This window comes from Siniperca chuatsi, linkage group LG3, assembly GCF_020085105.1.
Source record: "Siniperca chuatsi isolate FFG_IHB_CAS linkage group LG3, ASM2008510v1, whole genome shotgun sequence".
Classification (NCBI taxonomy): Eukaryota; Metazoa; Chordata; class Actinopteri; order Centrarchiformes; family Sinipercidae; genus Siniperca; species Siniperca chuatsi.
The window spans coordinates 6,109,169-6,129,559 of NC_058044.1; the positions used below are offsets into that span (position 1 = coordinate 6,109,169).

Genomic DNA, 20,391 nt, shown 5'->3' on the forward strand with positions numbered 1-20,391 from the left:
ACCACCCCTAATAATTTAGATTATTTATAGTACCTGTTTTATTAATTTCACTTTGCTCAATGTTATGGTTTTAATTGTGGCATGAAATATTCACATTAAAATGCAATTACAATTCCCCGTGAGGCCACCAGAAGTGATCCACAGGAACTCCATTCTTTCCATTAAGATCCAGGTGAGAGGAATTGAGCTGTTTGAGTTTGAGTTTTTGATCAGAAAACAACGCAACCTGGCCAAAATGTCTATAGGGTACCTTTGAATGCTGAGATCTCGGAATGTGATGACCTTGCTAAAAAGAAGTCCAACAGGACAAGAAACCCAAGGAGTTGGATGATCACACAGGTTTTAAACAAACCTCCAGTATAGCCAGAATTACGTGGAAGAGAGAATTAATGCAAATGGTATAAATAGTAACAAATGGTATAAATGGCCGCTACCATGGCTAAAAGCCAATAATGACAACATCATAAAAACAGTTGAAAAAACGGAAGATGCATTGGTTTATGGTTGAGTGAAAATGACCCTGTCAAAACCTACCCCAAGAGATGAGCAGCAACATCTTAATGGTAAAAGGTAAGTGAATTGTCTGTATAATCCAAATGTTTTACTCACTGTATTGCTGCAGAACAGAAACCAAATTACCTGAAAAAGGGGACAAAAAATATCTTATTGGACTAACTGGTATAGATGTATTACTTTATGTGTTTGTTAATACTACTGTCTGTCTGTCCGTGCACACGTACTACAGCTGCTCCATTGATCTCAATGGGATCGTATGAAGATCAGGATTCCCATTATTATTGGATTTAGAAGATTAGCACACACCTGCATGGCAGGACATTAGAGAGCTACTAGAATGTTGTGTTTCTGTGAATGTGTGTGTGTGTGTTTATGTGTATTACACACTAAACTATCTTAAAAGGGAGACAGATGAAAGAAAATTTGGCCATTTGAGCCTCTTCATCTTTCAGCTTCCTGCTATAACACTCCACCATTGATCAATTACTTCATAGGGACAAAAGAGCAGAAAAGAGGCCAGCGATACTTTATTCTTCCTCTGGTATTGTTTATGGACTTATCTGGAGAGAGAGAGAGGACAGGTCTGTGGTCGCTTGGTGTGAAGTCTTGTTGATGTTCAGAGGAAGTTGTCTCATGTAAACAGGAAACAGTGAGGACAGTGGATGTGACAGCAACAGGGGGAGTGGAAGTCAATTCAACATCCAACATCAAACACACTCACACACACACAAACAGAATACACAACATTAAAGTCGAAGTGATGCTTGAATTCTCTACGCTTGTTGTGTGAAGAAATATAAACAAAAATAATACAGCAGCTATTGCACATAATTTCCCATTTTTCAAAAGAGGATAAAATCGTTAAGCTTCGGGCATTTCCCTTGGCAGTGTTTTACTGACAACTGTCAATTTCTGTGATGCACTACTGACTTGCACGTAATTTAGCCTACAAACGTTAATATAAAACATTTTTTTCTCATTTTTCAACAAGCCATTCGTTGTGTTCCGTGTACGACATCTGTCCCTTCACAGCATTCAACATTTGGGAGGAGACATCATTCTGTATGTTGTATTTCACTTGGAAAGTGGAAGCTAGTTAGCCATGCTAACGTTAGCACTAATTCCCGCTAGATTTTACTTTTCATTCATGTTATTTCAACATCTGCTGAGTCATTGGCAGCTCTCAAAAACTCAGTGTTGTGTTTTGTCCTTCACTATAGAAAAAAGGAGGTCTGGGTAATGTTAGCTGTCTCTCTTTCATGGATCCTGTTGTGGTGGTTAGTCCTGTAACCTGTCCATGTGGAGTCATGGAGTCAAGAGCAACGGCTGACAATGTTGGTCCCCCAGCTGGTTAACCGCCTGTGTGTCTGTTGAAACTATGAACTATTTTTAGCCCGCCTACACAGATATTGGCCCAAACAAATTACAGTACTAATATTATTAGTCGGAACCAAACATTCACACCCCCTGGAGAACACTAATGTAAGGGGTGCCATCACAGCAAAAAACAAACAAACTCCCACTGTATATAAAACATCAAAAATACAGCAAGGCTTCCTCCTTAAACACTTATACATAACATCATATATACTTAAGGTAACAAAATGTCAAATAAATTGTGCACCACACAGCCACACTGCTGCATAAGGTGTATATGGTTTCTGGCATGAGTAAACACACATGAAGCAGCACGCACTATGAAGTATTAATATCAAAGAAAAAGAGAGAAAGCAGGAAGTTCCCTAAATCAGATAGTGTTTGTGGGGAAAGAGTGAAATCCTATGCCCGTTATCACATAGCCTACTGTAGAAACTGGTGAGGTTGTCACTGTGTGTGTGTGTGTGTGTGTGTGTGTGTGTGTGTGTGTTGCCTGGTTAGACTTTAAGTGAAGGTGCATTCCAGAAATATTTTTACCTCATTTTCTCCTTCAGTCTTTCTCTCTCGTTCCTTCTCCCTTTCCTTCCTCCATCCCTCTGTCTCTCTTACATCTGTAACCTTAGTTACCGTACACATTGCAGTTTTGGGTTATTTTAATTTGTTACCATATTAATTTATGTTGCTTATTAAGCTTATAGTGGTAAGTTATATGTATATCAGTAGGAATAATTCCACAATATTATGTTGGGCTTGCAGACCAACCTAAGAGTAATGTTAGTTCCTACCTGCCATTGTTTTACGAGGGACAGTTGTGAGTCTAATAGACTGAGAGTAACGTGCAACAGTAGAGTGAGGAGTCTGCTGTGAACCCAGAGAGAGTGAAGCTGGGTGTACTTACAGTGTTGGTGTCGATTAAAGAAGATTATTTAAAGAGAAATCGTAGCCCGCTTATCACCCACAGGCCAGAGGGACTGGAGAACGCTACCAACCAAGAAAACAGAGTTACACATCTTTTATTAACCCCCTCTGACCCACTTTTTCTCTTCCCTTTATTTCCACAAATCACGAGAGCTCTCCAAGTTTGGTGATTCAATTTGTAACCAACTTCAGTATTCAGCTGAGCAACAAGACAGCTTCTACACAGTCTACAGCCATGCTAGCAGTTCTGTGAGACTGTACTTAGGCACGGCTTTGCTTTAAGCTAAATGCTAACGTCAGCATGCTAATATGCTCACAATAACAATGCGAACATGTTGATGTTTAGCAGGTAATCTTTACCATGTTCATCATCTTAGTTTAGAATGTTTTAGCATTAACACAAAGTACAGTTGTGGCTGATGGGAATGTCATTAGTTTTGCAGTTCATTAACTAAAGTATTGGACAGTCAAAATTTGACCTCTTGGTGGTGCTGTAGCGAAAGACACGTATCACCAAATTTATAAGGCTTCATCCTCTGAGGACGTTTTTGGCAATCCATGCAATAGCTGTTGAGATATTTCAGTCTGGCCCAAAATGGTGGACCGACCAACAGCCCAACAGATGTGGCTAAAAACCTAAACACATAATATTGTTACATAAGTTTTTAATAATCTTGCTTTGAACTATTAGTTTGGATAACACTTCATATGATTTCATTGAATGTCAGTAATGGATAATAATTATCACCTAGCCCTAATCCAGTATCCTATAGAATGGACACAGACCAGAGCTGTTTTTAGGTCTTCTGGGGTAATTCCAAGTCAAATCTCAAGTGCTCATATGCAAATTGCAAGTCAAGATGCAGGTCTTTCAAATCTGAAATAATATTTGAACAGTTCTCTTTCAAAGCTGCAAGAGTGCTGTTACGTGACTTAGACCAGTGCAAAGGTCAAATGATATAATACTACTAATAATAATATGCAAGGCCGGCCTGTTGCTGTCCTACATTCATATATTATTGTTCTGGGATTTTACCAGATCAGAAGTTGAGATGTGAATGTCTTGGCTTTCAAGTCTCAAAGCAAGTCATAAGAGAGTCAGGTCTCAACTGAGTCAAGTCTGGACATAAACCATTCAGATGTTTCTGTGTAAAAAGAATGCATGTTTGGAAGACAACTTAATTTAGCAGCTTTTCAGTATTCACCTGTTTTCACAGTCTGAACTACATTCAAAATGGTTAGACAATAACCCTGAAAATGCGGGGTCATGATACACACCCTTACCAGACTCAGTATACTGTAGTCTGTGTGTCAATGGATGAGTTTGTCCTGAGAGGTTAGTATTCCTCCTCTGCTGACGCATTTCCTCTGCTCCACAAATCCGTACAGACTTTTCTTAGCAGCTCTGTAAAAACCACAACTGTGCAAATTTACGCAGAAAAACCACCAAAACTTCCCCTGATGGCAAGTTTAGGGAAGTGGCTTTCCTTTGAGCATGTGTGATATGTGTATTTGCGTCTGGTGTACGTGCTTGTCAAGCCCCGGTTGTGTGCGTACACGCATGTGTTCATCATTCACACACACATTTCTGTGACACTTATGACGCTTTGTTCCAAAATTAAGAACTTGAGTCCGAGTTCGTTTTTGTCTGTTTGCCCTCGTGTTGGGAAAATAACCTCGTCTGGAAAGAGCTGTGGTCGTGCCTCACTGAAAGTCGTTCATCTCGAAAGGTTAACTGCTGGAATCCGAGAGGTGGGAAACACAGGTGCAGGAAAGTTTTGAGTTATTTCAGATCTCTGAGCTTGCAGTCTTTTTCTTTTTTCTTTTTTCAACTGTGTTTATGTGAATAATAAGGAGAGGAAAGAAAATAAACTGCAACAATTTTCAGATGGATGTACAGTACAATGTCTTCTTCAGGACAGTTTAGCTCTACATGACTGCTGCAGAGATTGCATCACATTTCAGTTACACAGTAGGTTTCTCTATCCACATCTCTGTCACTTTAACTTAACCCTGATTCTTGCTTAAGTGGTTGGTGTGATGTTCTACAAGATATCAATTTAATCCAAATATGGAGTTCAATTTCCTAAATGCATCGACACTGTTAACTAGTCACCAAGTTTAACATGATCTAAAAGTTAAACTGTACTTTTTAAACCTGGGATCTAGTCCTACATTTCTTATATCTAATAAACTTGAAAAAGGGGAAGCCAGTGCAGCTGGAGTTGAAAGGGGAATTTATTTTTCTAAATCTAACTTTCTTTTTGCCTTGTGCATCCTCCAATTCCCATGTTGGTGTGAGGAAAGTGAAAAATCAGGTCAGAAAATTCAAAATTTCACCCCGAGGGTAGCAGAGAGGTGGAGGGCCTGAGTGAAGGAGGGGCTTCCCCGTTTCAAGGCCATCATTTGTTTTTGCAACGGAAAATCCTGTCAAAGCTTCACTGCACTAATTTGCAGACAAGTTTGACCAACATTGCTCCACAGTCCAATGAATGTCTCAATCATGACTTCTTTCCCCCCTCTTTTCACTCTTAAGGTCACTTGAAAGATGGGGGAGAAAGACAAGAACCCTCATTCAAACTTGGCAACTCTCCTTCTTCTTATAAGCTCTTGTCAGCAACACAGTGAACATGTTATGAAAGTGAAAGGGGCTGTTTGATGTATGACACTGAGACCTTATAGGAGACACAACTATGGAAAACACATGGTGGCCTGGATGTGAAAGGATCACAGGGCGACAAACAACGGGAGGATTGAGTGTGGCTGGAAGAGGAGGAGAAGGAGGAAGCGGAGGAGGAGAGGAAGAAAAAAGGGAGTGAGGAAGAGGAGGAGGAGTGCGCAAAGCTACAAACCCCAAAGGGCAACCCCAAAGGGCAACCCTCGTGAAGCTTAAGAAGACGAGATGGAAGAAGAAACAGAATATTTCTTTCTTTTTGGAAGATAGAGGAAGGGGACCCTCCTACAGCAATACAAGGGGAAATTCCCATCAATTGAATGAACCACCCCTCAGATCAAAGTGTGTGTGTCCATGTGAGTGTGAGCAGAGCCACCCGCACCTTAAGAGGCGAGGACAGCTCAAAGGAGGTGCTCAAAGGTGGGGAGGAATGTACTAACTGCTTGGAAATATGACACCGTCATGTTGCAGCATAACCAAACAGACCCAAACACTGTTTGTTTTCATGGTAATAGCACACATGCTCACATACTGTATACACCTGTTACAGCAAGCTGTAATTCAGTCTGTGTCCGTGCAGTAACGGTAATTTGAACAGTTTTATTATGCTGTGTTTTAAATGGAGCTGTAATTTAAATTTCAGATCGGAAACTGCCGTTGTAACGCTGTTCCATCATATCATATTATAGTATCGCATTGTAATGCATCCTATTATATTGCATAACATTATACCTCCCTGTATCATATTGCATTATATTGTGTTGTATCGTACCTCGTTGTTCTGTATCATGTCATATTATATCGTACGGCACTGTATTTCATCATAATGCACAAACGCTTCCCAATCAGCCCAATTTAAGTCATCTTTGTGTGCAGGGATTTACCTAAACACAACCAGCTTTGAATGTGAGACCTCTTGATCTGCAGTAAAATACAAACCACTGAGTTATACCCTCATCACAAAGCTTAGACAAGCTTAGAGACATGCATCAACCCAGTGTCACCTCTAATCCCTACATTTCAGCATGGGTCTTGAACTGGGTTTGATTCAGATGAAATTCATGAATTTACCTGCTTTAGCATATAGTGAAAGTAATGGTTGGAATTAATGGTTATAATGAATTTCAATGTAATTTTATTCAAGTTGACAACACTTTCTGTTTTCTGCAAAGAATGAAACTACAAGCCTTTTAGAGGCAGACGACATGTCTATAGAAGGTTTGAGTGTTTGATACTTAAAAGGGAGGTTGTGGGTAGAAGATAGTTGGTTGTTAGATAGATAATGGTTGTGTCTCAGCAGAAGTACTTCAGTTGTGTTATTGTGAAAATATACATTTCAATTAAAGCAGTCTATCTTGACACCTTTGGCTTAGGGGGCACCCAGACTTGAACTGGGGACCTCTTGATCTGCAGCTAAATGCTCTACCACTGAGCTATACCCCCCCACACCTCAAAACCAGTGGCTATTATACTTGTTGATCTACAGCATTGATCACTAAGTCTAAAATGATATTACTAGTCATTTACTCAGAGATTGATATCAACACATAGTGAAAAGGTAAGCAGTCATATGAAAAAAAAAATCTGCTTCTCCTTCTTCTCCTTCTGCTTCTCAGAAGCATCAACTACAGTATGTGATTAAATTAGTGGGATATGAAAGAATTAGGATTAGACGATTTCAGACCATTTTTTGGCACAGGATGCACAACCATCCTAAGTTCAACCCATGTTTGAATATACTGTTGGGATCAGAGGTGGCATTTTATGAAGAAGAAAAAAAGTGATCACTGCCATTAGATGATTTAGGGGGCACCCAGATTTGAACTGGGGACCTCTTGATCTGCAGTCAAATGCTCTACCACTGAGCTATACCCCCTCACATTGGTGTTAACGTTTTATATATTATTCTGCTTATTATAAAGCCTGATAAACAATTTCACTAGTATTTTAGCCAGCAACTGATATCAACACAAACTAATAGAGTGAACTGGATGAACTTGTGAAACATGTGTTTTTTACTCCTTTAAAAGGAGTAAAGTTATCACTGAATTCCAATGGATAACAACCACATCGATACCACCTAATAGAGTGAGTCACATGTATATAGTGCCTCCAAGGACTACAGACCAGTGGCACTGACCTCCCACATAATGAAGACCCTGGAGAGACTAGTGCTGGAACAGCTGTGGCCCATGGTCAGACCCCTCCTGGACCCCCTTCAGTTCGCCTACCAGCCCCGAAGCGATGCAGGTGGATGCCCCCCTTGTGTCCTGGATTGTGGACTACCTGACTGGCAGACTACAGCACGTGCGCCTGCAGCACAGTGTGTCGGTATGGCCCTAGGTCACTAAACTGGACATTGATCATTACATCTCTGCCATACTTGAATAATTGTGCAATATTCTGTGTATTACCTCCTTTACTGCTGTGCAATATCTTAATAATCTCAAAAAGCTACACTTAACTCGACAGTACTTGCACCACTACCTGTATTATTACATTGTATTATTTGACTGTATTATCATCATCAACCGGTAAACCCACTTGGTACCTCACACTTATTTTATCTTATACTTATACCGACCTGGTACTTAATTTATTTTCTGACCTGTTTTTATAGTGGTTTTATAGTTTATTGTATTATATTTTTTGTTAGTACTCCTGTGTGCACTGATGTAAAGACGAGCTGCTGTAACAAAGAGTTTCCCTTCGGGGATCAATAAAGTATTTCTGATTCTGATTCTGATATACAGGTGTTTGTTCCTCCTTTAAAAAAACAACAAAACAACTTCTGCTCTGTGATTAGAATCCAATATTTCAGTCAGTCTTATGCCAAAAGACACATTCCTTCTTAATCATTTAGACCATTATTTGGCACAGGATGCACAACCATCCTACGTTCAACCCATGTTTGAATATACTGTTGGGATCAGAGGTGGCATTTTATGAAGAAAAAAAAGCAACCTCTGCCATTAGATGATTTAGGGGGCACCCAGATTTGAACTGGGGACCTCTTGATCTGCAGTCAAATGCTCTACCACTGAGCTATACCCCCTCACATTTGTGCTAACATTTTACATATTATTCTGCTTATTATAAAGCCTGATAAACAATTTCACTAGTATTTTAGGCAGCAACTGATATCAACACAAACTAATAGAGTGAACTGGTGAAACATGTCTTTTTTACTCCTTTAAAAAAGGAGTAAATTGATATCAGTTGTATTGAATTCCAGTTTATTACAAACACTGATGTCTGCTACAAAGGCAGTCTATTTAAAGCAAACCTTTAAGTCATTATCAGGGGGCACCCAAATTTGAATTGAGGACCTCTTGATGAACCCCTCATAACTAGTGGTTGTGATGCTTGTTGATCAACAGCAACTGGGGAGTAGACAAGTTAGGGGGCACCCAGGTTTGAACTGGGGACCTCTTAATCTGCAGTCAAATGCTCTACCACTGAGCTATACCCCGTCACACAACTGGTTCTTCTGTTATTATAGAGCCTAACAAACTGTTTCACTAGTATTTTAACCACGAATTGACATCAATACAAACTAATAGAGTGAGTCACATGTATGTACAGGTGTTTGTTCCTCCTTTAAAAAAACAAAAAAAACAAAACTTCTGCTCTGTGATTAGAATCCAATATTTCAGTCAGTCTTATGCCAAAAGACACATTCCTTTTTAATCATCCCAATTCAAGCCCTAGGTTGTATGGTATGCTATAACTTTTCCTGCACAGCCATGTGGTGGAAAAACAACCTCTTTGTTGTTGGGGGTAGAGCTCAGTGGTAGAGCATTTGCCTTCTGATCAGTCCTTCAACTCTGGGTACCCCCTACAGTTGAAATGTCTTCCTACTTGTAAGAATGTGTCACCTTTAATATAAACATGGGTCTTAAACTAACTGAGATACTATAGTGTTTGTAACATGCTATACATATGTATGAACACTATGGATATAACTAAGGACAGTCCATCGCCTCATTGGGACTGGATGTCTTTGTCTTTTAGCAGGAGCTATGATTTTTCCTGTACAGCCATTTGGTGGAAAACCAAACTCTCTGCTGTTGGGGTACAGTTCAGTGGTAGAGTATCTGACTACAGCTCAAGATGTCCTCAGTTTAACTCTGGATTCTGCCTCCAGTAGAAATGTCTTCCTTCTTGTAAGGATGTGTCACCTTTCATTCATTTAAGCATGGGTCTTAAATTAACTGAGATACTATAGTGTTTGTAACATGCTAAGCATATGATGAAAGACACTGCAATGACACTGCAGTCTATTTACAGCAAAGTCTATATGAGGTTGCGTGTTTGATACTCAAAAGATAGATTGTGGATAGATCACTTCAACTAGTTCTACAGGACAGTTCATTGCCTCATTGGGACTGGATGTCTTTGAGTGCTTTTCATTATGCTAATGTGTCTCCTCGCTTCCCTCACTCGCTTCTTTTCCAAGGAAGAGACATGAGGACGGAGGAGCCGAAGTTGCCAAATGAGAAATCCTTGGTTCCACAGCGTTAGTCTTAAGCGACATCCTGTCAAACTGAATGGTATGAATGTCCACAGACCTTACAGTATCTTTCATAGATAGATAGATAGATAGATAGAAAGATATAAACAGAGAAGATAGATAGACATAGATATAAAAATCTCTTATAGGTCTATTAAAGTCTTAAATATACAAGAAGTCTTTATTCATCGTAATTTGTTTAACATCACTGATTATTAGTAGTATTATTACTGTCTGTTGATTTTAATCATCATTTAATATTCTGTTTAAATCTTTATGTATGGATCAGTGTTATTTGTTATGATTACTTAGGCTATTTATGTACTTGCATCATTGTTATCTGCACAATAGTACACCACATATAGCTTCATAAGAGTGTGTGAATTGTATTGTAAAATAAAAAACAAACTGCTGCTTTATGTGATGCCACAACTGCCTGGAAGAAAAAATACACTGATAGAAAACAAAGAAAATATATGATTATGGAAACAGACACAACTGGTGTACGAGGATTACCACAGTGTTTCATTAGCCCAGCACAATGGAAACATCAGCAGTAAAGAAATTAAGTGGCCACTGGCATCTACTGATCATCCTGCTGAGAGCAGTTTGGTCAGCAGGCAGGTGGCTTTAGAAAAAGCATTAGTGTTGTCATAACAAGCAGGGATAGAGAAAAGGAAAACACATCTGATAAGTTATCAAAACGGGACTTTTTAGGCCAGACTGCAGTTAAAACCTGTCATCTCTTGGTAGTTTTGAGCCAGCTGACCTCATATGATTTCATGGAAGACATTAGGTCAAGATAGTGGCAATGGTTATGTGAAGGACAACCAAAGTGGAATATATGTAATCTGGATAGACTGGAAACTAATGGTGGCAATGATTGTGACTCAGAAGAGCAAGAGAAGGAGAGAGATTTGGATAGGGAGAAGGAGGAAGAGTAGAGGAAGATGATAAAAGGATGGTGAAGGAGGATGTGGATGAAATGGAGACGACACGGATGATGATAGCAATGATGATGATGCTGATGTGGGGCTGTACTGCTCAGACTCCTGTGCTGGAAATTGTAAGTACTCATGATGCAGTCAGGTGCTGTAGCTAAAAGTGTCCTTCAAACGGCACATATATGTCAATACAGATGAAGATGATGTTGTCCAGTCATGCTGTCATGTGTTTATCACTAATCGAGTCTATGCTACTGCACAGGTCCATATAAAGTCATAACAACATAACAACTGCATCCGCTGTTGCCACAGTAATGAGTCTGCGACATTTCTTCCTGTTTTTTCCCGTGTCCAAGAGGGGAAACCGGAGACACACACACACACACACACACACACACACACACACACACACACACACACACACACACACACACACACACACACAGACAGACACACACATACTACACAGAATATACCAGTGCTACGTAATGTCAATACCTTAGGTACTGTAAATGAAGTCTGGACGTTTCCTGCTATTCTAGGGTGCATGGCATCCTTTCACCAACAGTTTTTGCTGAGTATCTTCTTTAAAGTGATTAACATCCGGTGCAACTATAGAGCATATTTGTCTATGACAAATATGAAATTAAAGTTTTCATATGTGTCTGAAAATGTATGGAAGCAAATAATAATCATAAATCTTCTTATATCTTTTATCTGCAATTCAGACCACATTAATTCAAACAGTTGGTTTTCAAAGTAAAATATTTTAGAGCTTTAAATTAAATGGTATTTACATTTCAACATTATGTTTTTACTAGGTTTTCAGATGCTTATAAGATTCAAATCTTTATGGCCATTAGGCCTATTGGCTTCTATAAAAAACACATGCCTGTATTGTGTGGTTATCTGTGTGGCCATACATGTTTATCACATATAAAAGGGGTTTCACATGTCATATTACATGTGTCAGTTTACAAAAGTGACGTCAAACTGAAAAGCTTTGTAATTGTACATGTTTGCAAATTTGTTTTAGCCTTGTACGGTTTTGTTTTTAGTTTGTGTGTGTGTGTGTGTGTGTGGTTTCACCCAAAAGTTGCACAAAAAATGTGTGTGTCCTCTTGAAATAGATGGTGCTGAAAGCTTGGTGACATAGTGGACTACTTGCTGTTGCAGGCGATCTGATCACTAACATGCTAGCGCTATCCAACCACAAAAGCCCAGCAAGTTATCTGCCTTTCAGCAGCTAGCTGGCTTTGCCAAAAGCTAGCTGGCTTTTCACAAACCAGCTTGCTTAGCTTATCTGGACTCACCAGCTCTATGTTGTCTCTAAGGTTGCCACTGCCACAATTAGTCCACAGCAGCAATTTGCCTGTTGTACTCTATATGAATGCTGTGCAAGCAAATTCACTGATCACTGTGTTTTCAGCACGCAATTTTGTTTCTAGTGAGTTTAATTTAGAATGTTTTGTTTTCAAGTTTTTATGGTTTAGGCTGTTTTAAGTCTTTCACTTTCGAGGACCATACTGGTCTTTTTATATTCTTTAACCCATTACCGTGACTACAAATCAAGTACACATTATTCTCTTCACAATGTACAAGTATGCAAACCATTTTCAGCAGATGTCTCCTAATTGTTGCATCTCACAATTTAATGTCCCTTAATGAACACATTTTTGTAACTGTGCCTGCATTAACATACAATCGTAATGAAATTTTCTCAACACTAACTTAAACAATGAATGAAATTGAGAATTAATTATTATGAATGACTTGGAAAATAGATAATAGATTGTGTATGCATGATGTGTATGTATGTTTTCTAATGTCTGAAATAAACTGAAACTGAAAGTGATTAGTAAGTTTTAGTTTCACTTTGTGACAAGGAAGTGATAAGTAACTATACCTGTTTAGTGTACTTAAATGAAAGGAAACCAATGGCTGCTTGAAAGATTGGAAATCTAAAACTAATTGGTGGGCAGTAGTGACTTGGACTTAATCATGTAAAGCTGATATGTTCATCCTAACCCTGACAGACTGGTTGTGCTGTGAAGTTCTGAGGTGTGTGATTGTATGTGAGCCTGTCTTGACTTTCTGGATATGGGGGTGTATCTGAAAAGCAGCGTGTACTCTCAGCTCTTCCTGTATAAATAAAAGGCGGTCCTCCGTGTTTCACACTCCTGAACGTGGTGACAGCCATGTTCCACAGCTGCTCCACGCTCACTGCCTCATTGTGCTGTTTGTATATTTAGCTGCTCCGTTCCACTTCCTCTGCTGTTGATGGTGGGAAAACACACAACAATATAGCCCTGATTCTGCTCTCCCTCCCTCTCCTTTCCTCTCCTCTCAGCATCCTCCCCCTCCTACCCTTTTTCTCCCTCACGCCTTCCCTTGACTCAGTGCTCCCTCATTAGCTTTCCATCTTATCAAAGCGTTCTTTGAGAAAGAAACTGTTAAGTGATTCACAGAGCCACAACAATGCCAATGGGCCAGCCATGTTTTTCCAGATCACACTTAGTATTTGATTAACACCAGTTCAAATACAATATGAAGACCAAAAATGAAATAAGAGCATGTAAAATCTAAATAAAGACTTTGGAGGGAAACACCACCAGATATTACTCATACTCACAATTTGGCAAAGTTTCTTGCTTGTACTTTACTATTCTTGGTTCCATTGTAACTATTCCATTGTTTACTTCAGGGTACAGAATAACAGATGTTTGCACTGGTCATGTTAGGTGGTGGAATCCAAAGCTTACTACTCACTTTATTTTTGAAAGGGTTCATATACTTGCTGATGCACATGCTCAGATCAGTGATTGATGTTGGATCAGTGAGTTTTGGGATCTGTCAACATCACAAACCCTTTCCAGGGTGACCCATATGGGGCCGATCAGACCCCTGCTGGGGATTTAGTGGAAGTAAAACTTCTTTGATCCAAGTTTACCCAACTTACGCTTACATAACTTAGTGACATCAATTCATGGAATACATTATTTATAGATACATATGTAATTATTGAAGTCTTCAAATAAATCAGATAGTGTCGTCCTTTGCTGATATGATGATTACAAAGTTCCTCCCTGACTACAGCTGCAAGTCTAGACAATGCAGAAAGAAACTGTATTTTCTTTGCCCAGCTATTCATTTCGTCATACAATTACGTTTTCTTCATGAATTTATTACCCTTTCACTGTAAAGGCCAACTGTATCTCAGACACCGCCTATTCAGAGTTTGTGTCTCCAAATACTGAATCAGCGGGGGTGTCTGCATTTTGCAGCTGGCAATTGTCAAAGAATTTCATCAGTCTGACTTTCAGTGAGAAATGTGTAATGTCTTGTTATCGTCTAAATGCTTTTTTTTTATTTGAATGCTGTTTAATTTTGGCAACAAAACTCATCTAAATGTCACTGCAGTACAAATGTATCAGCAGCAGCAGCCTTCAAAGCCTTCAAACTAAAATGAAGTGCCAACGCAATGAAAGATAAATCCAGTACTGTATATGAATGGATTTCTCTGGTCACACTTAATTTGGACAATCCACGGCTTATACTCTTACTATACCATGACAACTGTGTCTGTGAAATCTACTGAGTTTGAGATGATACTAGTGTGAAAGGTAGTCAGCAGCAGTACTGCTGTGCTTTCAGGTTGCTGTTACGGTCGCATTTTACCGTTACGCACAAGCCACATAACGGTAGCCTGGCTCTGAACAAAAGTACAGTAATCCCCCACTGGTTAGCCACAGGTTATTTTTACATTTCAGTTTTTGTACAGATTAAACAAATGAGGTATAATGTGTTTATTAGTGAGCTTTGTCTGTGTAGACAGTTATATTGATTAAAATTGAAGGACTGTATGGTCGGACGTATGTTTGAAAATGTAGTCAAGATTAAGTTGAAGCTCAGGGTCAGGTTGACAGTTAGAAATAATTTGTAGAGTATGAACTGTAGCTCAGGAGTTAGAGCAGGTAGGCAATTAAGTATAAGGTTGGTTCAACCTCTGCATGTCGAAGTGTCCTTGAGCGAGACACTTGTATGTGTGTAGAACGTCTTCCCTGCATTTCTGGAGCATGATGCCAGGCATTGTAACGTGTTTGTAAAAACCTGACGATGCTACGAGCAGGTAAATTGTTAGCCATTGCACATTCCATATAATAATGCTTTTCTGAAAATATTATTGCTTTTTTTGCAAGTTAGTGGTCGTTTGTGACATGATCGCTTGTTGCAGGGAAAAGTTTCTCCATGTTTTTGTTTATCATGACATTACTGGCCTCAGATGTTACCCTACTTGGCTGTGTAAACAAACTAAACTAATAACTGTTTCCCTGCCAAAGTGGTTGGTAGAACGTAAATAAGCTAAAACTATTGATTCATCAGTGATCATCTTTGCTAGAAGATCCAGTACAGATCTAATATGCCCTGATTTAGTCAGAATGGTCAGACAGAAGCAGCAGAATGAGTTGCAGAGGTCATGTGTTGAGGTTGTGACCTGAGTTTGAACTCTGGTGGGAGCACGGTGGCTGTTTGCCTCATCCTGCAACTGGCTGCGGTGATAGAGGAAGTTGGCAAGAGGAGAGGAGGAAAGAAATTCTCTCTATTAATTAGATCAGGATATTGGACAGGAAGTTAATTAACACTCTCACACACATGCCCAGTGAGGTATCAGCGGGGAAATAGTGAAGTGAGAGCTAGAGGAGAGGGAAAAGAGAGGAGACAAAATCAAATAAGTGGAATGAAATAATTGGAAAGACGCAGCCTTCACGGGAACTAAAACAGACAGATAGTCTGACTTGAACTAACACAATATAAGCCGCTCTTACCTATTTTAACTAAATGTGAAACCTCCTTTGATTACTTCGGTATTGGTTGGCTGGTCAGGGGGAAAATGTGTCTTTGTTGCTCTAAACTCATTATAACTTCTGAAATTAGGTGAGTCTGAAACACATTAAAACCACATTTATCTATGTCCCATCTTAATACACTTAACTAAGAGCATGTCCACGTTGGGCTGGGTTAAATTTGTAGAAGCGTCTTTTTTTCTCTCTGTTCTCAGTCCAGACAAAAACAGTGTTTTTGTCCGCCCAAAACAGAGCTTTTCCAAAATGGGCTCCAGAGTGTGTAAATCTTAAAAGGGCAGCTTAGTAGGGGTGGACAGTTTTTACAAAACAATGACATAAGCCAGTCCAGTGAGGGTTGGGGCTGTGTGCAAGTAAAGTAAGACAACCTTAGGTCGTCTCTAACTAAGCTAAGCCTCCTCCAGCGTATTGGATGCACCGATTCTCTTCTTCTCCTTTATTTGTTTACTGTGGGCGGCCAGGGTTACAGCTGCCGACTAGGGCCTATACTGCTACTTAAATTTCAATCTTCTATTCCAATGTTCATTTGCTGCAAAAGTTGTCTGAGTAAAGGATATTTTACTATTGTTAATTAAATAGTTGTTCAGAACAGAAATGTTATTTGATTTGGTATGTAATGAGCGTGATTAAATTGTTAAGAATTGAGAGTTGTTGTTTTTTTTAAAACACCAATACTCATATCGTCCACAAACCATTAGGGGGTGCTGCAGCACTCACCCCATTTCCAACGCCTGTGCTAACAAGGCCCGCTGTCAGGCCATGCTGGGTCAGGTCATGACAATAACTTAATTGCTGACTTGGCCTTTTCATGGGATTTGTAGATAGAAATAAAAATCTAAGATAAAGCTAGCCTTTATTTTATTTTACTTTAACGAGGGGGACATCAGAAAATACCAATATAAGAAATTTATATAACATTCATTTCAATTCAAAATACTTTATTCCGCAATTTGGGGCAATTTGAAGCGAGTTTGCAAACACAAATACAGACAAACAATTCACAAAAAACATTTCAAAAATACAAAATGTATTGTATGTTAAGAAAATAGCTGAAATACACAAAGGTTAATGGCAGTGGCCAATCTGTTGCTGCCTTACAATACCCAACACCACATTATGTCAAAAGTGCAGAAATTGCAAGTGCATTTTTCACTCTATACACAATCTGACCATATCTTGTACTGCAACTGTTCAAAGGTCTTATGGCCTCTGGAATAAAACCAAACTTGCTGCTATTTGTTTTACATGCAGGCAATCCAAAATGCATTCCTTTCATATGCGTCATTTTGGAAGGCACTGACAAAAAGCCTACTTCAGTGGTAGGCAAATAGTGGCCCCAGGGCCACATCTGCTGAAAGCTGAAGTCTTCCCTTTTATCGTTACATCAAAACTTGTACATGAGTTTTCATGAATCTACAATAGATAACAATGGAAATACAATGCTCATGAAAATCCCAATAAATATGACCTCATAACACCTAATACTCTTCCAATGTGAAGAGAGGCAGCCTATTTGAACAGTACATGGTGCTAAAATGAAGTCTGATAGAATAACACATAAATAATATAATTTAGCCTATTTGACCAGAACAGAACTGAGTCAACAACAGTGCCTTTATCCAACCACAAATTAAGTGACCCACTGTTTATCTTGTGTGTATAACCTGTAAATTGCATCTCTAAGTGCAACACAGAATATACGTACATTGACATATGAGTCATGTTTTGCCGAATGACTATTAACCATAGCCTTAAGTTACTGAACAAAGTTTTATAAATTTATGTTATTCTTAAAATATTCTTAAATTCTTAAGTTAGAAGAAATAAACAAACAACACATACTGAACATATTGGCCTGCCTTTTCACCGACGCTTGTAAAATATTGAACAATGCTGAAAAAAACTGGCCCATGGTTGAACCTAATTGCTGACCCCCCGCCTACGCGGATGTTTACAGTATGAGAACCTGTTGGCTTGCACAGTGACAGGTCTCTGTTTTGTTAATGCCGGATGCAAGCACAGTTGCAAGTGCAAAACAGTGGATTTGCAATTTACTGACTTGTTCTTTGTGTTATATTTTGTTTTGAATAGGATAACTCAAAACTTGTGCCTGATGAAAATGAGTCTATAATATCACACACCTGTGACTTCCAGTGTCACAGACAGCTGCAGATTTGTTCTACATTATTACACCTGCTCACACACACACACACACACACACACACACACACACACACACACACACACACACACACACACATGCACAGTACATCTCCTTCCTCTCGGACGTATTGGGAATTCCATGTTGAGGACTGACAGCAAGCAACACTGTAAACCTGATACCCTTTAAAGTTGTCACACACAGACACACACATACTGTACATGTACACTGCAGTCATTATTGAAATTAGGGATCGCACTTCATCCTGTCAGTGACAGCAGTGTGTCCCCTCAGTCTGTCAATCACTCTGTACACTGTGCAGGAAGGTAAAAGGTCAGTGTTTACATTGGTACGTGACTACGTGCATGTGTGTGTGTGTGTGTGTGTGTACTCCAGGAATAGCAACACAGGGATGCCTGCTTCCTCTGTCTTCCCTCTGCAGGGAGGAAGACTCTACCAGCTTCCATGGCGACCCATCCAGCCGTGACCCTGAAATGAAACACTGAGCTTACTTGAAAACAGTTGCAGTCTACTTTGGAAATACAAGCAGATTTGTCCTCTGGTCAGTGATCTTCTCATTTCAAGACAAAACATATTTATGAGACACTTTGTGGCAGAGTGGGACGGAACTTTAGACCAGCAAAGGAGATAAATAGAGACAAAAACTAAAGAGACAGCAAACACATGAAAGATTTTAAGATTTTGTATGCATGAGGTCAGATGTGTGTGTGTCCATATCTTTCTAACCTCTGCAAAATAAAAGACACGTTTCACTTTCACTACAGACTTGTACAGGCATATAATGTAAAGTTTGTCACTCGAAGGAGGGTTGTTTTCACATTCCTTTGCTCATTTTGTTAGAAATACTTTGTTGTAATGTTGCATCATTGTAACATTGCTGTGGGTAAAATGTTGTACTAAAGAACAATTTGAACACCCCAAGTACTTCTTGAAATTCTAATAATACCTCATGCTTTTAGAAATTCAAAGTATTTCCTTGCTATCTCTGTGCCATCTCAGCACGATGACCATAATTTGTTTCCAACATCAGTCATACCCTTTGCAATCCAAATGACTTCCGAACTCATGAAATGAAACAAACATGATATACATGATGAATAAGCATCATGTGATGTGTGTGGTGCTGTACTGTAGCTAGTTATCATGTTAAGAACTGAGTGTAACAGCAGTGGTGGTGGTTGCAGCTCGAGGCATCTCTATTTGCATATTCATACTGTATATTCTGAGATTCTCAGTGAAGCTTGAGATCTGCTTTTGAGCGCTGTTGTTTGTTGAACAGGTCATGTTGACCAAGTATTATTCAATGCAGTACTGTCCTAAACTCTTTTGATATTGTTTCTGTATGGCACCCTAATGTGTTTGAGGTTTGAAAGACAAATTATTTTCGTATGTGACGGTTGTGAGTTGACCCCGTCTGCACAATTCAAACACCATGCGTAGTCACTGAGCGTAGTAAAGTGATTTTAAAATGCCGTCCTGGGATTGTCCAAACTTTCTGGTCCTCTTTGTTTTGCTCTGTTTGCCAACCCCGCCCTTTAATCCAAACAATAATCCAAGCAGATTACAACAAACGCTAGTTAGTGTTTTTTTGCAAAATCATTTGCCCCAGGTCTGACTCATAATTTAAAAAAAAAACCTACTTAGAATTACTGGTGATGTAATGCACTTTCTGCATTTCATATTAGAGCGTTTTCACAACTAATATCCATTGTGTCTTGAAAGTTCTTAATATTCCTTTTAATATTATAATCCATTAAACATTGCTCTAGCCTTTTTGGTATAGTCAACAGTGTATTTATGGTGACCTCATCATATTTTAAAGATGCAATCATTGATCAAATGGTCTTTTAACACACAGACTAACTCAACTAAATCTATTTTTTTTTTATGTTTTGTGCTGTAAAAGGTTTGTTTACTTCAGCACTGTCTGTAAATTCTTTAGTAGAATAGACCTTTATTTCACTGTATGATTATTTGAGAAAACAACATATTATTTTCCTCAGAAAAAAGAGAGAACACATTAGGTTCTTAACATGACAATTTAAGTTATTCTAATTAACAATCCGTATCGTTTCAAACTTTCCCTTTAAGAGCACCCATGGGCGCTCAGGTCTCCTTGCTCCTAATAAGGATGTGGTAAACCCTGCCTTCAAGAGGAGAGGAACGGGGCCCCTGGCGCAAATGTGAGGACCAGAGTCAAGTCAGCCACATGGAAAGTTAGACTTCCAGTAAGGAACTTTCAAAGTAAAACATATAATTACTACTACGCCACATTGTTATCATTACAGAAATATAAAGTGAAAATAATAATAACTACATCTGAGGAGCAGAAAGTGATAAGTGTACGTTTTCTTTCTGGTTTCATTTCCATCCATAATATTTTCACAGCATAAATTCAGAGCCAT

General features: G+C 39.1%; 4 non-coding genes across 4 annotated transcripts; all 4 read right to left on the reverse strand.

The window, feature by feature from the left end:
* Positions 1-6,856: 6,856 nt before the first annotated feature.
* trnac-gca lies at positions 6,857-6,928 on the reverse strand. The gene has a single exon. It is a non-coding gene; the product is annotated as a tRNA-Cys (tRNA).
* Positions 6,929-7,289: 361 nt separating this feature from the next.
* On the reverse strand, positions 7,290-7,361 carry trnac-gca. The gene has a single exon. It is a non-coding gene; the product is annotated as a tRNA-Cys (tRNA).
* A 1,107-nt stretch (positions 7,362-8,468) lies between these two features.
* Positions 8,469-8,540, reverse strand: trnac-gca. The gene has a single exon. It is a non-coding gene; the product is annotated as a tRNA-Cys (tRNA).
* A 346-nt stretch (positions 8,541-8,886) lies between these two features.
* On the reverse strand, positions 8,887-8,958 carry trnac-gca. The gene has a single exon. It is a non-coding gene; the product is annotated as a tRNA-Cys (tRNA).
* Between the last annotated feature and the right edge of the window lie 11,433 nt (positions 8,959-20,391).